At 44.9% G+C, this 18,399-nt stretch overlaps 2 pseudogenes; both read left to right on the top strand.

Annotated features, from left to right (window-relative positions):
* Window positions 1–6,391: 6,391 nt before the first annotated feature.
* Window positions 6,392–11,112, top strand: LOC140596561 (dnaJ homolog subfamily A member 1 pseudogene; annotated as a pseudogene).
* A 989-nt stretch (window positions 11,113–12,101) lies between these two features.
* LOC140596562 (microtubule-associated protein RP/EB family member 1 pseudogene) lies at window positions 12,102–13,137 on the top strand (annotated as a pseudogene).
* The last annotated feature ends 5,262 nt before the right edge of the window (window positions 13,138–18,399 follow it).

Raw genomic sequence — 18,399 nt, 5'->3', positions numbered from 1 at the left:
ACTGGGGACATCATGTAAAAAAAAAAAAAAAAACCAGCCTGGGAACACAACACCCTTTGGGATCTAAGATAATTTCCTTTGGCCTGCAGTACAAAGGTCTTTCATTCAAAGCTCTAAAAACTTGTGCTTTCCCATCCCTCGATGTTACTTGGCAATGGGAAGATGTGTCACTATTTTTATAAAAAAAATCAAATCAAGGGTCAAGGACAGACAAGGACATTTTGTCCTTGAAGGATACCCAAAGTTGGCCAAGGTCATACTCACTTGGATATATTTGCAGAGTAGGTCTGCAGCTGAGCAAGGAGCTAGCTGTGAACCTTTGGGATTTTTGTCACAGGACATGGGGGAAAAGTACCTCTTGCTTAAGAGCCACCAAACACAGATTGGAGCATGTGGTGGGGGCAGAGGTGAGGGTATATGTGGCAAGACCTCGGGTTCAGGCTAACAGAGGCCAAACAAGGAGTTCTGGTGACAACATGGTGACATGTCAGAGACCCTGATACCAGGAGAGACGGTGGGATTCAGGACCACCAATGATAGAGCTCTACCACTTTCTAGCAGTCTTCAGGTTCTCCAGTCCAAGAAGCTGTGCCATGGCCTTTCTGGAATCCATTTATAACTCAGCCCTAGGACACTGGACACAGTTAACAAAAGTTAGAAGGGACCACGGCCTGGCAGAATGGTTCCTTAGAAAAAGGGTCACTATCTTATGCACAATATTGAGATATTGTGAGCTACCTTGGGGGGTTGGCTCTAAGGTTTCCTCTCTGGTGGAAGATGCTGAGGAGACAATCCTGGAATCTAGTGGCTGAAGCTTATGCTAGGCCTTTCAGGGGGTGCTGGTCTGATAGAGCATTGGAACAGCTTCCTGAAGACATAGCTATAGCACTAGCTCAGAGGCAACCCTCTGCAAGGACAGGTATCCTCCTGGATGCATGCAAACAGAGGTCTCTAAGGGGCTAGGTCCCTAGGGGAAGGGACACATGGGTATAGAAACCAAGAGGTTGAAATAGCAGAGCACCTCCCCCCTTTGCCATAACTGACTCGCTGGGGACTTCGTGCTTCCTGTCCCTGCAACTCTTGCTTCTTCTATAATAGATTCTGTTCAAGAATAGCACACTCTTGCCATAGGATCCTGTTGACCTTCCAATCTTAACTGTTACTGGGGATCTTGGGTTCCTTGTGTCCGAAACCAGCAGACAAAAAGGGCCACTATTCTGGTAGGAGCATTGGCCCTGATCATCAAAATGCAATAGGGCTTCTTTGATATCAGGCAGCAGGAGGGGATCTAGGGCATGGAGTAGTCCTCTTGGACATGTTGTCCCACTTGAGTGAAAGAATGACTAGTACAGCAACACCAGCCTGAGAAGGGAGGAGTATCAGGCACTCAGACCCCTCAGGAATGAGAGTTTGAGTCATATCATCAAGTTAGTCACTGAGACCAGGGAAGGTGTGGGTTGGTAAAGAGAATTTAGGATGGATAGTGGAGGAGTAAAAGTGAGTGCCAGTAGCCCCCGGAGACTGCCTGCAGTGATGGGCACTAGTTCTTTCTTCCAGTCTCCCACTTCTAAGTTTGCCCACTAGGGACTGGGAAGCTGTTCCTCTACACATGTGAGGTGGACTTCAGTAGGACAGGTGAGGGCTAGGGCAGCTATGAAGTATAGGCCTTGCATCCTTAAGGTTTACCTTAAAGGGGAATACTTGTCTGACAGGCTCCAGTGGTCAGTGATTTCAGGAGTCATCCCACCATTTGATTGAACGGTGTATTCTTCATAGGCAGCCCTTGCCAGTGATTTTGCAGCTCTACCCCACACTGGACCTCCAGTGGCCGTGCCCTGGAAGTCCCCCATTTGGTTGAAGTGGCCAGATCTGTACTGTGACTGGGCCCTGCTAGGGGGAGGAAGTGGAGGAGGAAATGAAGTGATGGGAGGCCATACACTCCTCTGGCTATCTGGTCAGGAACTACAAGCTGACCTAGGTGATGCTTAGCAGGTCTGTTCACTGGGACCAGAAGTGTTACAAAGATTATACTTTTAGTCCATTGAACAGAGACCTGTTCCGCCTGTGTCTCTGCCTTTCTCTCGTGAATAGAAATATTAAAAAATATTTTATTCATGAGAGAGATACAGGCAGAGGGAGAAGTAGGCTCCATGTAGGGAACCTGATGCGGGACTCGATCCTGGGTCTCCAGGATTCCACCTCGGGCCAAAGGTGGCACTAAATGGCCGAGCCACAGGGGCTGCCCAAATAAAATCTTAAAAAAAAAAAAAAAAGGAAAAAAGGAGAACCCAAATACTACACCACATGTCATAGGGTTTCAACTAGCTGTGAAAGTAGGTCAACCTTCAACTGGCCAGCTTGGGGGTGGGGGGGTGGGAGGAACTTAACAGGCCAGCTTGGCACTTGAGGGCCAAAAAAAATTCTGAAGTGTGTACAAGATTATCACCAACACACTCTGTATCCTTAGAATAAGCTGTTCCATTAAAGTAGAAGTGTTCACACTGGGAATTGCCCATGAAACAGCTTTCTTTTCGAAAGGGAGTTAACCCTGCTTCCTAAAGTGAGCAACTGATGTGCTGGCAGTACACTCACAGACATGGGTCTAGCTTTGGAAGACTTGACACTCCCTGGCATGGGATTCTGGAGAACTTAGGGGGTGGTCATGAAAGATGCCATGTGGAGACTTGAACTGCAAGGAGAGATGCCCCAGTCAGAGGTAGTGGGAGTGAGACAGGGCCCTGGATCCAAAGAGGAATGTGGGATTTCAAGACCTAGAACAAAACAGAGGAAGGTAGAGATTTTTCCATATACCTCCTGCCCCACAGGTGCATAGGTACCTCCATTATCAGCATCCTCCAATAGGGCTGTAATATCCACATCCACTAAAGTTGTAATATCTTATTTACAATATTGTAATATCTGGGGATGTTTTAGGTTCATTAAGAGTTCATAGTTTACTTCAGGGGTCTACTCTTGGTGGAATAGCATTTTTAGGGTAGTGAAGACCCTCTATGACCTAAGTACATGCTGTTGTGTATTTGACACATAGGATGTACAATGTCAAGTCTCCATTTTAATTTCCTTCAAGAAGCCTCCTGCCAACATCCTAGTATTAACTTCCACTGGTCCTTTTCTCTCTGAAGGGCTTGGACCCTGAGAATCACTTGTTCCCAATGATCTTGATATATGGATTATTTTAGGACAAGGAGATCTGGCAATGCAAGTGTCGGGAAATTCCACCCTCCACTAGAGGCAGGGGAGTTCTTGAACACCTGCTCCCACGAAGTGTCTAATGATCAGAGGGGACATTCCTTCCCATTGTAAGGGCTACCCATATTGAGGCATGTGCTATTTTCTTTGGGCTCATGTTTAATACCAGTAAAAATTCAGGTAAGAAAGGATTTAGGAGGTTTTCCTTGGACTACGGTCCTGAGAAAGAACAAGTCTACTTACAAGTCTACTTACTGGTAGCTTCCATAATTGATTCCTATTATGGCTGTGCCTGTGATCAGATGCACAGATGCCACAGGAAAACAGCTTTTCAAGTTCTGGGATGTCTGAGAAAAGCAACTCTAAGTCTGGTAAGCTGACCTATTTGACTTTTGCTTTGAGTATACAATCCTTCAAAATTCCAATCTACTTCATTTCCAAGGCCACTGAATCATCTTTCAGCGCAAGCACCTCTGAGCCTCTCCAAGAAACATTGGCCTACATCCTACTAAATACTGTGTTAAGACTCCATTTGTGAGCAGGTTGGCATGTTTTCTGTGATCAGGCGGGGGATAGACCCCTTGCTGTGAGGGGAGTTAGAGCCTCCAGGTTTTTTTTTTTTTTAATATTTATTAATGAGAGAGAGATACAGAGGGAAAGGGAGAAGCAGGCTCCATGCAGGGAGCCTGAGGTGGGACTCGATTCCAGGTCTCCATGATCAGGCCCTGGGCTGAAGGCGTCGCTAAACCGCTGAGCCACCCGGGCTGCCCTGAGCTTCCAGATTTCTTAGAGTGGATCAATGCCCTTCCAAGGAAGAAAGGAGCATTTCTGGAGAACTTGCGGACGGTCAGGAATTGGAGTCACGTTGGCCATTGTCTGAAACCTATCAAGCAGAGGGCAGAGTGACACCTCTTTGGTCTGAGTTTTGGGGGAACAGCTCTTCCTAGGCCCTGGTAGGCCCCTTCTTCCTGAGCTCAGGAAAGGGAGGAAAGGGCTAGCAATATGATGCATAGCCAGTGTCACTGCATTTGGTCCCAGGACCTTGTCTTCTCCCATCTCCAAAGATTCCCCTGACCCTCAGTCACCACCTTTGCTACCCTCACTGGTTTAGGGGAGAATTAATCCTCATTCCTGAGGAGGAGTCCCCAGTAGACTTCTTCTTCTCAGGTTGGGTTGCAAAACTTGTCCATTCATAGTCACACCTGGGAAAGGGAATACAGTTGTCCAAGTAGATCACTGGGCTACCATACTTTGCCCATTGCCCTCCTCGTATACTGGCAGCTCCACACCTTCACCTGATCAGCCAGAGTCAGCCACCCCTGCTGCAGTCATGACTTTTCCTGCCTGTGGGTCCTGGATACCAGGAATCCAAGTTGTCTGGGCTGCAGTCATATCCTAGGATTCAATGGGACCCTTGCTGTGTCCCCTGGCAAGAATGAGCCCTCCCTCCTATCCTTTCCCCCAAGCTCTTCTCTTGGAACTAGGCCTCTAACCCTGCAGAGCCAAGTTTGAGATAGTAAACACAAAGTCCCCCATGGGTCAGTGGCAATGGTAGTATTATCACCACACCTACTTCTACACTTTGGTTTCTAGACCCATGTTCTCTTTATTGGGATAGACCACCACAGAAGAGTTCTGTTCAGGGTTCTCAATCCTCAAGGATGGCACCCATCCTCACAGATCATTGCTAAACTATTGCTTCAACTGCTTAAACAGCAGGCTAATGTTTTGCTTCATTAGGACCATTCTCTGTGGGGCTATATGCACATGGCATACCTTTAGGTAGGATCTTGGGAACCCACAATCTGATTTTCTCTGGACGGTGTGCTATGAGTGCCACTGTGCACCTTTTTCCTCATCGAGCTCTCTACCAGCCCTGAGGTTTGCTGGATTATGCAGCTCAAGTTTCATGTCAAGGCCATTTGCTCCACAGCCTGGACGTGTTGTAGAGCCCTTTTCAGCTCTCAACCGCAAACAAAGCTGACAGCTTCTTCCAGGTCATTGAGTATGTGGGTTAGAACAGTACATGCCTAGATCTAGAGTATAGCCTCTAGAACCCTCATGGCACCTGTCAGGCACTGGGATTCTTTGCAGTTGTAGATGCAAGATGCCACAATTTCTTTTCCTACAAAGGGATGCCCCAGTGTACCTTAAGCTCTTGAATTCTACAAGATTTTGGGAACTTATTTCCAGAAGAATTGGAGTTTGTCTCCTACCCTCTGAGATACATGTGTTTTACCAAGGCCTCCTATATACTAGCCTCTTCTTACTCCGCATGGTCAACATGACACTGAACTGGCTGGGCATCCTGAAGGGAAAAAAAAAACAATTATGTTGACAGTCCTTCTGTAGTATGGACAGAACAAGTTTAGACAGTCTTGGAAAACTGAATGCATATGGTGATCAGGCTCAGGAGTTAGGCTTGAGTATTATGTCCCTTACCCTTTAATCTTTTGATCCTAATATTCAGCCAAACGTGCTGCTTAATATCGGACATGTTCTCAATCATTTCTACAGTTCTTTGAAAGTCATGGTTCCTTGACTACAATAGTCAACTGCTCTGACCACTTTGCTTGGGTCACTATAAGGGTGTGGAATAATCCCCATTGCTAATTAGGGAGCCAAATTCCATGAACACTTCCCCTGCCTTTAACCTAGTCCTGTAGGAAGTGAACTTAGGGTTGCCATGTCCCACTCACTAGTGGGTCCCCAATAGCCTTCACAAGTGCAGGATCTCCCATTCAATTTCTGGACTCCTGTAATAGATTCTCCCCAGCATGCCCACTTCACTGGGCCCCATCGCCCCTTTCTGTGCTGCCAAGGTAACTCCAGTATTTCATTTAGAACCTCTAGGAAATTTGTGGAGTAAGGTTCTGCCTGGTGAGTTTCTACTGTCCTGGAGGTCTTAGAGTATATTCCAAGAAAGGGACTCCACGTTGACAAGCTCCTTCATTCCATCTTAATTTAAGCCCCTTTAGATCAAGCAGCTTCACTATCCGGTCCTATGTGAACTATCCTGGCTCCTAGAGCCACATGTTTAGACGGCTAGCTGTTTTTGGTAGAGACCAGTTCTGGTTCCCCTGCTTTATCTTCTCCTGGACCATACCATAGAAACCTGATAACTCTTATGAGAAGAGTGGCCCAGTTTCTCGGCTGTGAAGGCACCACCAAGGAAGCCAAGATGGTCCCACCCAAGGAATCTGGGACAGGTGAGATTCAGTACTATGCTCCAGGAAAGCCTGCTGCAACTTCTACAGGAGATGCTGCCTTTGAGCTCAGCTGCACATCAAGGCCAGAGGATTCCCAGGAGTAGGAATTAAGGATCCTGGGGCCTGCTCCACCACGGAGAATTCGAACTCCTGGGAGGAGCCCAGTTTTTATGATGTTTGGTGCTTCATAACCATGTGGCGGGCTTCCTTGCCAGGATGAGGCACTTGGGTTTTGGTAACCATAGGTAGAGGTGCTTCATGTGGACATAGAGCCTCAGGAATGGTGTTCCTGCAGCCAGACTGGCCATTCACATGTTCCTTCTCCCTCCCTGTCCCAGGGGCTAACACTGCCTAATCAGTGCAAGGTTTAGGCTCAGTCTAATCCTGGCTGTGTCAGGAGCCTCTTAGACCCTAGCCTGAGAGCAAGAGCCAGGCTTTGGGGGGGGGAGGGTAGTTGAATATTTAGCCCCTGAATATTTCATTGAACCAGAGAATGCCTAGATCTTCTGTTTCTCAGCCTCAAGCCCTAGCAGGACTATGGAGGATGTACAGGCATTTCAGAAGCCCTAGAAATATCACCATTTATTTAGGAATGAACATGAATTATGGAGATGAACACTCAGGTCTCCTACTGGCTCTGAGGTTTTCTCATATTGGAGACTTCTTGGAGGTTTCTCCAAGCTGTGAGGAAACCAGGACCCCCAGGTTCATCCAGAACCACACATGAAGGGTCTATTTTTATATGTGAACTGATTTCTTTCAACACTAGTCAGAACTCAGGCAAAAAGCCTCCAAGATACAGGAGACCCAGTTAACGTTAGAAAGATAGGAGCATCATGGTAGACCACCACCTCAGCCATGCTGGTGGAGCCCTTATTTTGGGCCCTGTACCCAAGGGCCTGCCTGGCCGCATACCCCCACTAGCCCACTCACCCCTGATTTTTTACTTCCGGTCTCTTTAGCATTCTCCAGCATTTCTCTTTCGGCAATCTGGACTTTCAGTTCACCGTTTCACAATACCAAATTCTACCGGGACATATACGAGTCAGTTATTTTGTTTAGCACTATACCAAGTTTTCCTTTTTGCTACAAATTAGCAGCATAATCACATCTGAGAGGTTTACAGAAAAAAAAAAAAAGCCAGAACATAGAATTATAGGAACTTTCTGCATCCTGGGCATAATGAGCCTATGATAGTTCTGTTTCATGATGTTATACTAAATTTGGAATTTTGAGTTTCTGAAGAGTATTATGATCAGTTGAGAGGCTCTGAGAAAACACTTTAGAAGTTTGGGGGGAAAAAATGATCTGTTCCCAAGACAAAGTTATACTTAAGTCCAGATCAACTAAGTGAATCCTACAGATGGATTTTCAGTTGGAGTGGTTAGTCTTAATTTAGGTTTAATTTGAGACTTAACCTACAATGTCCATGTGAGTAAGGTGCTGTTTGGGAGTAACTGCCTATAGGTCTGAGAGTTGAGACACAAGGTCTTAAAGTACTTACCAAATGGCTCTTTTATCTAGAAGTTCCTATGATGATTGAGGATTAGGGTTTTCTTGTACACAAATGAATTCCCTGTTTTCAGTAGGATAGCAAAGTATGGCTTAATACAATCAGTTGGAAAAGAACTATGGGATGGCCCGTGAGATCTTGTTTTTCTGTAAGTGAATAAACGCTAATGTGTGAGGAGTTAAGCTATCAGCTTTTGACTTTCAGGCTTCCAGGTACGTTTTTACCTACTCCCCTACCCCACATTAGGAAAAAACTTAAGCGTATTGAAAAGTTGAAGTTTTATAGTGCTGCACCACTTAGTCACTACAGTTACCATTTTGGTATTTGCTTTGTTTTTGATGTATTTGTTACAGGCGTCAGCTGCGTTTGCCCTAAGTACATAGAGTAGTTAATATGCATGTTCTAGTTCGATATTGGTTTACAGCTTCTTCCCTTTGAAAGAAAAGGCACTTAAGATCTGTGCATCTCATCACAAGGGTGCCATTTAAGCCATGTTGGAAGTGCCTGTGCCAATAACCCAAATCCTGATCACAAAGTCCTCACTACCCCAGAGATCTCCCTTCAAGTCTGCTCTCTTCCCTTTTCTGTCCTGTGTACAGCTCAGGACATTGAAGACCAAGAGTAGAATTTACATTCTTTCTGGATCATTTATTATTTCATACAACCTCTCGCTTTCATTTTGACTAAATCTATTGGCAGAAGGGTCTTGACCTTCACCAATATTTCTATCCCTTTAACCTTGTAAATTTAACAGGAGCTATTACTCCAAGGCCTGGCCATTCCTGAGGGTGTCTGGGTCTAACAGAGGACCTGCACCTCGGACCTTCCCTGGTCTCGGCCCATCATACTACTTCAGCATGTCCTAATGTATCTTACTAGTTCAGCTAAGTCCTCTTGTACAAATTTAATCTTGAGACCATAAACTGAGACAACACAAAATAAAGCTGGGTATTTGGGTTGGCTGGTTTTGGAGAAAGATGGAGTAGGTATCGCCAGTCATCCTGGATTTTCTCAAGCTAAAAACTCCTAAGAATCTGTTCCCTAGCCAGTACAGACTGGTCAGCTCCATGAACTCAAGTATCACCATGGATATAGAGGTCCTTTTACATAGCCTCATTTGCTACAGGTGAGCAGCAAGACCCTAAGTCATTTCAGCTACCAGCTCTTGCAGAATTTGCTTCATTTGAGCCACTTTCCCCCCACAATCCTCCCTTTAGTATTCAACAGTCAGTGGCCAAACAGATGCGAGTGTAGAATACCTGCATGCTTTGACCTAAGGCATTTTTGGGCTTGGATCCAAGTTCGATGGCTCTTTTGCCCTCGTCTTAGGCTTAATACCCATCCATCCTGTCCGACTATTTCTCAATATCTTCTGGAAAAATTGAAACAGGAGAGAACTACAAGATTCAGGGGGAAAATCATGCTGCTTACTGATACTCGGTCATTGGAAGTTTATCTGCATGTAGGCAACAGAGATCTTAGTGCCCTCATTCCATCGTTGTGGGGTGACAAGTTTGCCGGTATTCAATAGAACTGCTAGGAAGACCGGCACTATAAGTCTTCTTTCCATCCCTGTCCCCCTTGTTGGCCTCTTGGTCAACGGAAGAAATAAGACCATCCAGATCTTAACTATTGTAGCAATTCCAATTAGAGAGCTTTCCTGGGAATGTAGCCTGTAGTTAGACTGAAGTCACTCCTACTCCTTAATTGCCAAAGATGTAGAATCATCTGACTTAACAGATGTACAGTTGAATCCTAACCAGAATCTTTAAAGCATCATCCAACTCTAATACAAAGTTATTGGAAACAGAGCTTGTTAGTTCTTAGAGACCTAGTAGCCAGGGACCTAGGTTACTAAGTGCTATTCATGTTGAATACTGGTCCAAAAATACAGCTGGGTCAGTTCTAGAAAGCCAGGTGGTTTTTGTTTTTGACCTATTGACTTGTTCTTGACCATATTCTAGTTCCAGCAAGAAGCATTTGTACTAGCTCCAATTCCTCTTTACCCAACTAAGAACTAAGTATAATTGCTCAACTATAGCTAGTGAATTTATATTTTTGGGCCTCTAGACAAGAGCAGGTGTCACAAGTAGCTTTTTTTTTTTTGGAGGAGAGGAGTTACTGACCACCTTCCATTTGTATTATTCTTATCATGGGAATCCACGCTTGTGTATCATGCAGGAGGGAAGTATCGGTCTTAGAAGTTTTCCAGTAGCCCGTACTTGCCTTAATTTGGGGGCTTCTGGATATCCTTAGGGAAGGACAGTCTACTGGAGGGGAGAGCATTTTAAATATCTGGAAGTCTAACAATCAGCCCCAATAGAGGATTAGTAGGGAGCAGGGGGGCAGGCAGATTTAAGCCTGGTATCTGCATAGCAGTAGTACCCGATTTGGATACATCCTGTTTTGAGAGTACAAGTATTGTTTATCACAGACTTAGCCTCAATCTTGACCTCTGCTTCCATGGTGAGGGAGACCAAGAACCAGGACTTGAACCAGGAGATATTATCATTGTTTTAGATCAGAAGGACCATGCTGTTTTTACTCGACGAGGAGAAGATCTTTTCATGTGTATGGATATACAGCTGGTTGAAGCCCTGTGTGGCTTTCAAAAGCCAATATCTACTCTTGACAACCGAACCATCGTCATCACCTCTCATCCAGGTCAGATTGTCAAGCATGGGGATATCAAGTGTGTGTTAAATGAAGGCATGCCAATTTATCATAGACCATATGAGAAGGGTCGCCTAATCATCGAATTTAAGGTAAACTTCCCCGAGAACGGCTTTCTCTCTCCTGATAAACTTTCTTTGCTGGAAAAACTCCTACCTGAGAGGAAGGAAGTAGAAGAGACTGATGAAATGGACCAGGTAGAACTTGTGGACTTTGATCCCAATCAGGAAAGACGGCACCATTACAATGGGGAAGCATATGAGGATGATGAACATCATCCTAGGGGTGGTGTTCAGTGTCAGACTTCTTAATGGGGCTGGTGAATAACACTGCTGCTGGCATTTTATATGCAGTAGTGGATGAGTGAAGGACTATAATCATAGCTCACTACTTGCTATTGTTTTTGTTTTAATATTCAACTATAGTAGTGTTTTAAAAGTTAAATGAAGAATAAACTCAAATATAAAAGCTCTGACTTTGCCCTGTATGTATGATGACTTCAGTGTGCAAGATTCTGAGTGGATTAGAGCATGTTGGAAAAAAAAATTCTTCCATTTCTGCAATGGTCTATTTGATTCCTTCGAACCTAGCCCACCACTAGCATATATTCCTGATGAACTGGCTTTGGCTGATAGGGTTGGAATGAAGTCAGCAGCAGTCCTGATTATTGCAAGAGGCTTAAAACTGGAGGTAGTATTAATGATAGGAGGGGAATTGGGGAATTGAAGTATTAGAGGAAATCTGTAGAAGGAAGTCTGCCTTCTGAAGTGTTTAGAGGTGGTACTAATTGGTCTGAAGCATAAGGGTAAAGACCATGGTTCTTCCAGAGTGGCTTAGGCCTAAAATAGAGACCCTGTGTTAAGAACTGTCTTGTTCCCTGGGGAAGATCAGAGGGCCTTGAATGGCCTTACAAGTTCCCCACTAGACTCTGCTCCTGTGGAGGAGGCCCCCCAGCTAGACAACCCTTCTTGTTAAGGGACTAGGCACAGCTTCTGCTTATCCCTAGGTGTCTGGTTTCCATTCCCTGCTAGCTTATAGAATTAGACAAAACTTAAGACATCTTCCATGGGAACCAGAGGACACCCACATCCTTGTCACTACAGAGCCAGCCTTTTACAACTCCTGGTTGTCCCTGTTCCATATGGCCCACATGGCATGTGTCCTCACCTAGGCTGTATGTAGGACAAGTTTCTGATATCTCATTATATCCCCGTACAGTGGTAATTGTTTACTTGCTCATCCATGGGTGAATAGGAGATTAAAACTGTTATATTCACAGCAGTAGTCATGGTCTGAGACAACATTCAGGATAGCTTTGTTTTTGCTTAAGTGTCAGAAGATGGGAATGGGGGCCAGAAGGATGAAGATAAGCAAACCAAAAGGTTTTTGTACTTTGATAATACTTAGCTGCCAACTATAGTTAGGAGTAAGGAGAGATTCTGGGAAGTATATATTAAAAAAACAAATTCAGGGGTCGGGCGGTTTGAACAAGACGAAGACGGAATCGAAGCCGGGCACAGGCAGTGGACGCGGTCCCGCCGAGAGCCGAAGATGGCAGTGAACGTATACTCAACGTCCGTCACCAGTGATAACCTAAGTCGACATGATATGCTGGCCTGCATCAATGAGTCTCTGCAGCTTAATCTGACAAAGATTGAATAGTTGTGCTCAGGGGCTGCCTATTGTCGGTTTATGGACATGCTATTCCCTGGCTCCATTGCCTTGAAGAAAGTGAAATTCCAGGCTACACTAGAGCATGAATACATCCAGAACTTCAAAATACTACAAGCAGGTTTTAAGAGAATGGGTGTTGACAAAATAATTCCTGTGGACAAATTATTAAAAGGAAAGTTTCAGGACAATTTTGAATTTGTTCAGTGGTTCAAGAAGTTTTTTGATGCAAACTATGATGGAAAAGACTATGACCCTGTAGCTGCCAGACAAGGTCAAGAAACTGCAGTGGCTCCCTCCCTTGTTGCTCCAGTTCTGAACAAACTGAAGAAACCTCTCAGCTCTAGCAGTGCAGCTCCACAGAGGCCCATTGCAACACACAGAACTAATGCAACCCCTAAGGCTGGCCCGGGTGTGGTGCGAAAGAATCCTGGTGTGGGCAACGGGGATGATGAAGCAGCTGAATTGATGCAGCAGGTCAATGTATTGAAACTTACCGTCGAAGACTTGGAGAAAGAGAGAGATTTCTACTTTGGAAAGCTAAGAAACATTGAATTGATTTGCCAGGAGAACGAAGGGGAAAACAACCCTGTATTGCAGAGGATCGTGGACATTCTCTATGCCACAGATGAAGGCTTTGTGATACCTGATGAAGGGGGCCCACAGGAGGAACAAGAAGAGTATTAACAGCCTGGACCAGCAAAGCAACATCCGAATTCTTCACTCCAAAACATGTGCTTAACTGTAAAATATCCCATTTTATTATTCTTAGAGGACTCACTGGTTTCTTTTCATGAGCAAACAGTACTTCTTCTTAAAGTGCACTTTGCAGAAGTTTCACCCCTTTTCCAATGAGTTTGAGTTGGGAGCTTTTACCCTGTAGCAGAGCAGTATTAACACCTAGTTGGGTCACCTGGAGAACAGAGAGGCTGACCATGGGGCTCACTGTGTGGATGCTGGTAACACTCACTGCTGGAGAAGGTGCTTTTTATGTTATACACTCAGGTGGAGTCCTCAGTAGAGAAATGTAAAGACTGATTTGAATTTTAAGCTAACGTGAAATCTTGGCAGAGAACGTTTTAATAAATAAATGCCTTAAGAGTATTTAAAATATGCTTCCATATTTCAAAATATAAAATGTACCATGACAGGAGATGTTACATGTTTGACAAGGTGTCTGGGAAGGAAGGGCCAGACCTCTGGACCTTTGGAATCTGCTGTTCACAGGCCTTGCAGGGCTGCTTGAATCCTCAAAGACCTAGACATTGGCTCAAAAGGGAAGTTTAAAACGTTGCTCTGTAAAGCCATTTGGTGTCCTTGACCAATCGTATCCCTCCTCTAAGAAGCAAGAGGCATTGTTGCCTGGATGAATAGAGGGCACGCTTCAGCCCTGAGATGTTGAAGAGCTTGAATTTCATTGAACATTTCTCTGACGATTTTTCCAGTTATCCCTGAAATTTCTATGTATTGTGTTTTTGGGAAAGGAGGTGTGTCCAGTTTCTAAATCTAACAACTACTTTTGGGGACTTGCCCACATGTCTGGGATTTGAATGGAGCTCATGTCCCATTTTACTGTCTTTTAAGTTTACATTGAACATGTTTCTCTTCTCGGCTCCCTGTGCCCACTGGGGACTCCTCTTTGGCTCCTTAAAGTTTGCTGCTTAGAGTGTAAGTTCAGCAGGCAGGTGGTCACGCTGCAAGTCTTTCTGGACCTCTGGCAAAGGGAGTGACTAGTGAAGGCCATTGCTACCTTAGGATCTGCAAGGCTGGGTGTTCTCGGTACCTGCTGTCCACCACCCTCCACTGTTATCGGAATACTTTGCCAGTGCACTAATCTCTTTGGAGATAAAATTCGTTAGCGTGTTGCTAAATGTTCATTTTCTTTTGCAGAAGATACAGTACCGTGTCTGAATTAATTATTAATATTTAAAATATTTCATTCCTTAACTCTTCCTCATTGCTTTGCCCCTAGCCTATTCAGTTCCTTTGTTTGGCAGAATTCTGCAAAATGTGTGTCACCCACTACTGAGATTGTTCAGCCCCCAATGTATTTGTGTTGATTTGTTCCTGGTGGTAGCTTGTCCTAAAATGTGTGTAGAAAGCAGATATTTTATGATAAAATTGTTGTGTAGTGCATGCTCTGTGTGGAATTCAGAGGACAACCCAGATTCAGTGATTAACAATGCCAAAAAAATGCAAGTAACTAGCCATTGTTCAAATAACAGTGGTGCTATTTCTCTTTTGTGGCCTTTTAGACTTTTGTTGCCCTAAAATACCATTTTATTGGGAACCCATTTTCCACCTGGTCTTTCTTGACAGGGTTTTTTTCTACTTTAAACAGTTTCTAGATAAAATTCTGTATTTCAAAAAAAAAAAAAACAAAATTCACTCTTCTTTCATGGTCTTGAGTAGTCCCTGTTGTCAGCAGCTTAATTTTAGAGTGGTGGCTGGAAGTGACCTATTCCCTGAAGAAGTCCCCTGCCAGAAGATTCTAGAATAGAGAAGTCAGCATACTTGCTAGGGATCTTGAGACATGAGCAACAAACCAGCAAAAAAAATTTCCTGGGTGATCTTCTAAGCTCCTAGATGCCCTTGCCTGGGCGCTGCAGATGTCTGCAGCCAGGAGATGCCAACAGGCACAGATAAGAAATAGCCCCAAGGAATAACTCCAGCCAGAAGCCTGAGGCAAGGACACCCAATGGGACAAGAGTGCTTTACTGGCACCTGCCCATTCTTGGTGAGAGGAAAACAACCCAAGCTCCTTTCTGACCATAATGAGCACTACCACAGCAGAGTTCACAGAAGAAGCTGTTCCCTTTACAGTTATTAGGAGAGGGACACCTCCTGGAGTCTGGGGCAGCAGCACACTTCCCCCTCCAGCTAACATGGAGGGAATGACTGGAGTCTTGCCATCTGGGCAACACACCTGGAGACCGACCAGGAGAGCTCTGCAGGTGCTTAACTGAATGGACATTTGTTTTTGTTTTTTTTTGTTTGTTTGTTTGTTTGTTTGTTTTTTTTTTTTTTGAATGGACATTTGATCCACAGCTCGTGAAAGTGATGTACATTCTGGGCTGATTAACTACCTGCTCAAATGGGGACATAGGCCTGTTTTATAAGAACAGGATTTTAAGCCTGATTTCTCAATACAGCCGAAAATTACTCCTACTGAGAGCCAGGAAAATTTCAGCTTGAAGGGGGAAGACAGACAAGAAGTGAACACTGAGAACAGATTAGAACGATCAGAGAAGGGTTGTCAGATGCTCCAATGAACAGTTATGAACACTTGAAACAAATGGAAAATAGAAAATCTCGAAATAGAAGACGTGCATTTCAGTTGGAGAACTATTGGACTTTCCCAAGTTCTAACTCACTGGCTGGACTCGAATAGAGAGGACAGAAGAGAATTCATGAACTTGAGGTAGAGCAGAAGTAATCTGTTCAGATTGGGTCAATAGAACCAAGTGGTCTGCAGAACCAGGGCTCGCCTTGATATCATTGAGGTACCCCTAACTCTAGCAACATGCAGGAAATTGGGTCAGCCTTAAACTTCTAGGTCTATTCTCTAGTTCTACAGAGAATTTCATCTCCCAGGACGATTGTAGAACAGGCAGGTTAAGAAAGTCCCTTCAGGAGAGTTTGTCCTAGGAATACTGTAGTCAGAGCAGGATCATTGGAAAGATCATCTTCCCCAAGCTCCTGGCATCCTGTATCCCAGGATATCTTTGGTTACAGACCCAAAGACAAGCAGATGGACTTAGTACTGTATACCTCCTCTACTCAAGGACAGAACAGTGACAGACAGAAATAGCCACATCCTTAGAGGCCAGGGGTAGGCAGTAGGGAAGGAGTCCCAGAGGCAGCCCTGACCACTAAGCCCAGCTCTAGGCAAGGGCTTTCCCAAGCTGACCTAGTTCATGGAGCTAGCACCTCTGGCTGGTGAGAGGTCAGAGCTCTACTTGGTCCATGTCAAAAAGCCAAGGGACCTCTGATTTTTGGGATGGGGTGGTGGTGCTAAGAATCTGGCTGTGCTTCAAGCACATGCAAGGAGAATGCTCTAGGGAGAGATGTGCCTCAGGGTCACTACGGTGGTCAGGGATCTGGAACTGGTCAGGAGATACTTTCCAAGACAAGGGCAAGTTGCTGTCTCTGCACTAATGTGAAGAATTGGAAGACCCAGCACATTGGGTCTTGGAGGGCTCAGACCTGTGGAACAGTTCACCCTTACAGCTGCTATTTTGGAGTAGGATGCAGAGCCAAGGCGGCTTGGCTTCATGCAGGCCAGTATAGGGGTGGCCATGCCACGTAGTATACAACTTAACAGATAATATGGAAGGATCTAGGGCAGAGAGAATACAATATAGAGCTAACAAAAAGCCTCAGTTGATTGATCACAGATTCCTAGAGAAGCAGCATGCCTAGTCCTGCTAGTTTGATAGTCAATTCCTCTCATGCCAGGGTCCTGGGAGTGATACATGCCTAGAGAGGGGTCACTAAATGCCTGCAACTTTCCAGTGACTGAACTATCAAACTGGATGTCATCTGACACAAGTAATCACAAGCTCATACTGCATAGAAGGTCAGTACAACAAATTTGAGACCAAGCTAACTCCGAGGTCAAAAGACTCCAGTTTCACCAGGTTACCATCTTGCGTCTGAGGGTTATTCCCATTCAATCTCTGGTCCTGGTTTGAACCTTGATCCTAAGGCTCATGCTGACTTGACTTAGTTTGTGCATGAGGGTCAGGCCTGACTTGAAGTCAAGCTCAGCCTGACTTGAAGGCGTTTGAAGAACTTTGGCCAGACTCCATCCTCTGTACGTGTTGTGCTGAGGTCTATCACCTGGGGAGACCCATCACTGTCCTTCAAACCTCGGGGAGGTGGGAGTAAAGCGGTATTTGAGAGGATTCGGTCATTTGACCTAGGCCTGATGCATTCTTTAGAAGAACACAAGTTTGGCCTTGTGTGGCCCTGGAATCTCCTGTGTTCGATGCCTGTCTAGAGGCCCACGGAGAATCTGGTTTCACTGGACATCACCAGGGGTACCAGTGTCCTAGAAGTGGAGTCTATCCTGGTGGTAACTCTAGAGGAGGTGGGTGGTTTCAGACTAGAAGCCCCCCCGCCTTTTTTTTTTTTTTAAACACCATACTTGGTTTGCAGACATGAACTTCCCAGCTTCTCTGGGCTTCTGGTTAAGATTTTTTTTTTTTAAATGGTATCAGCCAGCTTCCTTTCCTTCACTCCAGGGCTACAGGCTCTCCCTGAACAGAAGACTTCAGGTCACCTTTTTCTATTTCGCATTGGCTCAGCCTTCTTTGACTCTTCTTGCTACGGTCACTTGTCACCACAGATTGTTCTCTGGTTAACTTTCCCTTGTCTTGGTTCCCTGTAGGAACCTGTCAATGGTTTCTGGTGTGTGTGAATTTGTAAGAATATTCTTGTATAAACTACTAGTACCATGATCAAAACATGTGCCCAAACTCAAGGTATAACAAGCATGTGCAGTTTTTACATAAGATACACCTGAGGAAAAAAGCCCTCTTTATCCCTGACCCCTAAGACCCAACTATCTTGAATTCCAAGGTACTTCTCACCTTGTTAGCCAGTTAAAGACAGCATAGAGCTTAAGAAGCACACTTCTTGACCTTGCCAAGGAAACCAAGTGTTCTTGCAGAACACAAGACGTTGCTAGGTAGGATGCTCCTACTTCATCTACAGAGGATTCAAGCCGTGTCCTGTCCTAGTGAGCACAGTTATGATGTATGAAGGTCAAGGCCCACACTGTAGACCCAGAAGGGTTATTGGTCAGGTTCCTGAGTGAAAGCTGGCTCTCCACTCCATCTCCTTGATCTTTGGAGTGCTGTCATATTTGATTGTACCAGGAAACTGGGCATTTGTGGCCAAAGTTCTTGTTCCCTGATGGTACGTTGGGAGGTCCTTTGTTTGGAGTTGTGGTCCATGCTGGTGTTCTAGAACAAGACCACCTAGCATGAGGCGCAAGGAAAGGAGAAGCTCTGAGCAGAATTTAATGAGAATTTAAGCTTCAAGCAGTTCACTGTCAAAGCTATTTGCTCTTATTGATCAAGCTTGGTTCCTCACTCCACTTTCTTGAACTTTTTTCAT

The sequence above is a fragment of the Vulpes vulpes genome, unplaced genomic scaffold (genome assembly GCF_048418805.1).
Source record: "Vulpes vulpes isolate BD-2025 unplaced genomic scaffold, VulVul3 Bu000000656, whole genome shotgun sequence".
NCBI lineage: Eukaryota > Metazoa > Chordata > Mammalia > Carnivora > Canidae > Vulpes > Vulpes vulpes.
The sequence above is the reverse complement of the archived record's forward strand: the minus strand, read 5'-3'. Positions and strand labels throughout refer to the sequence as shown.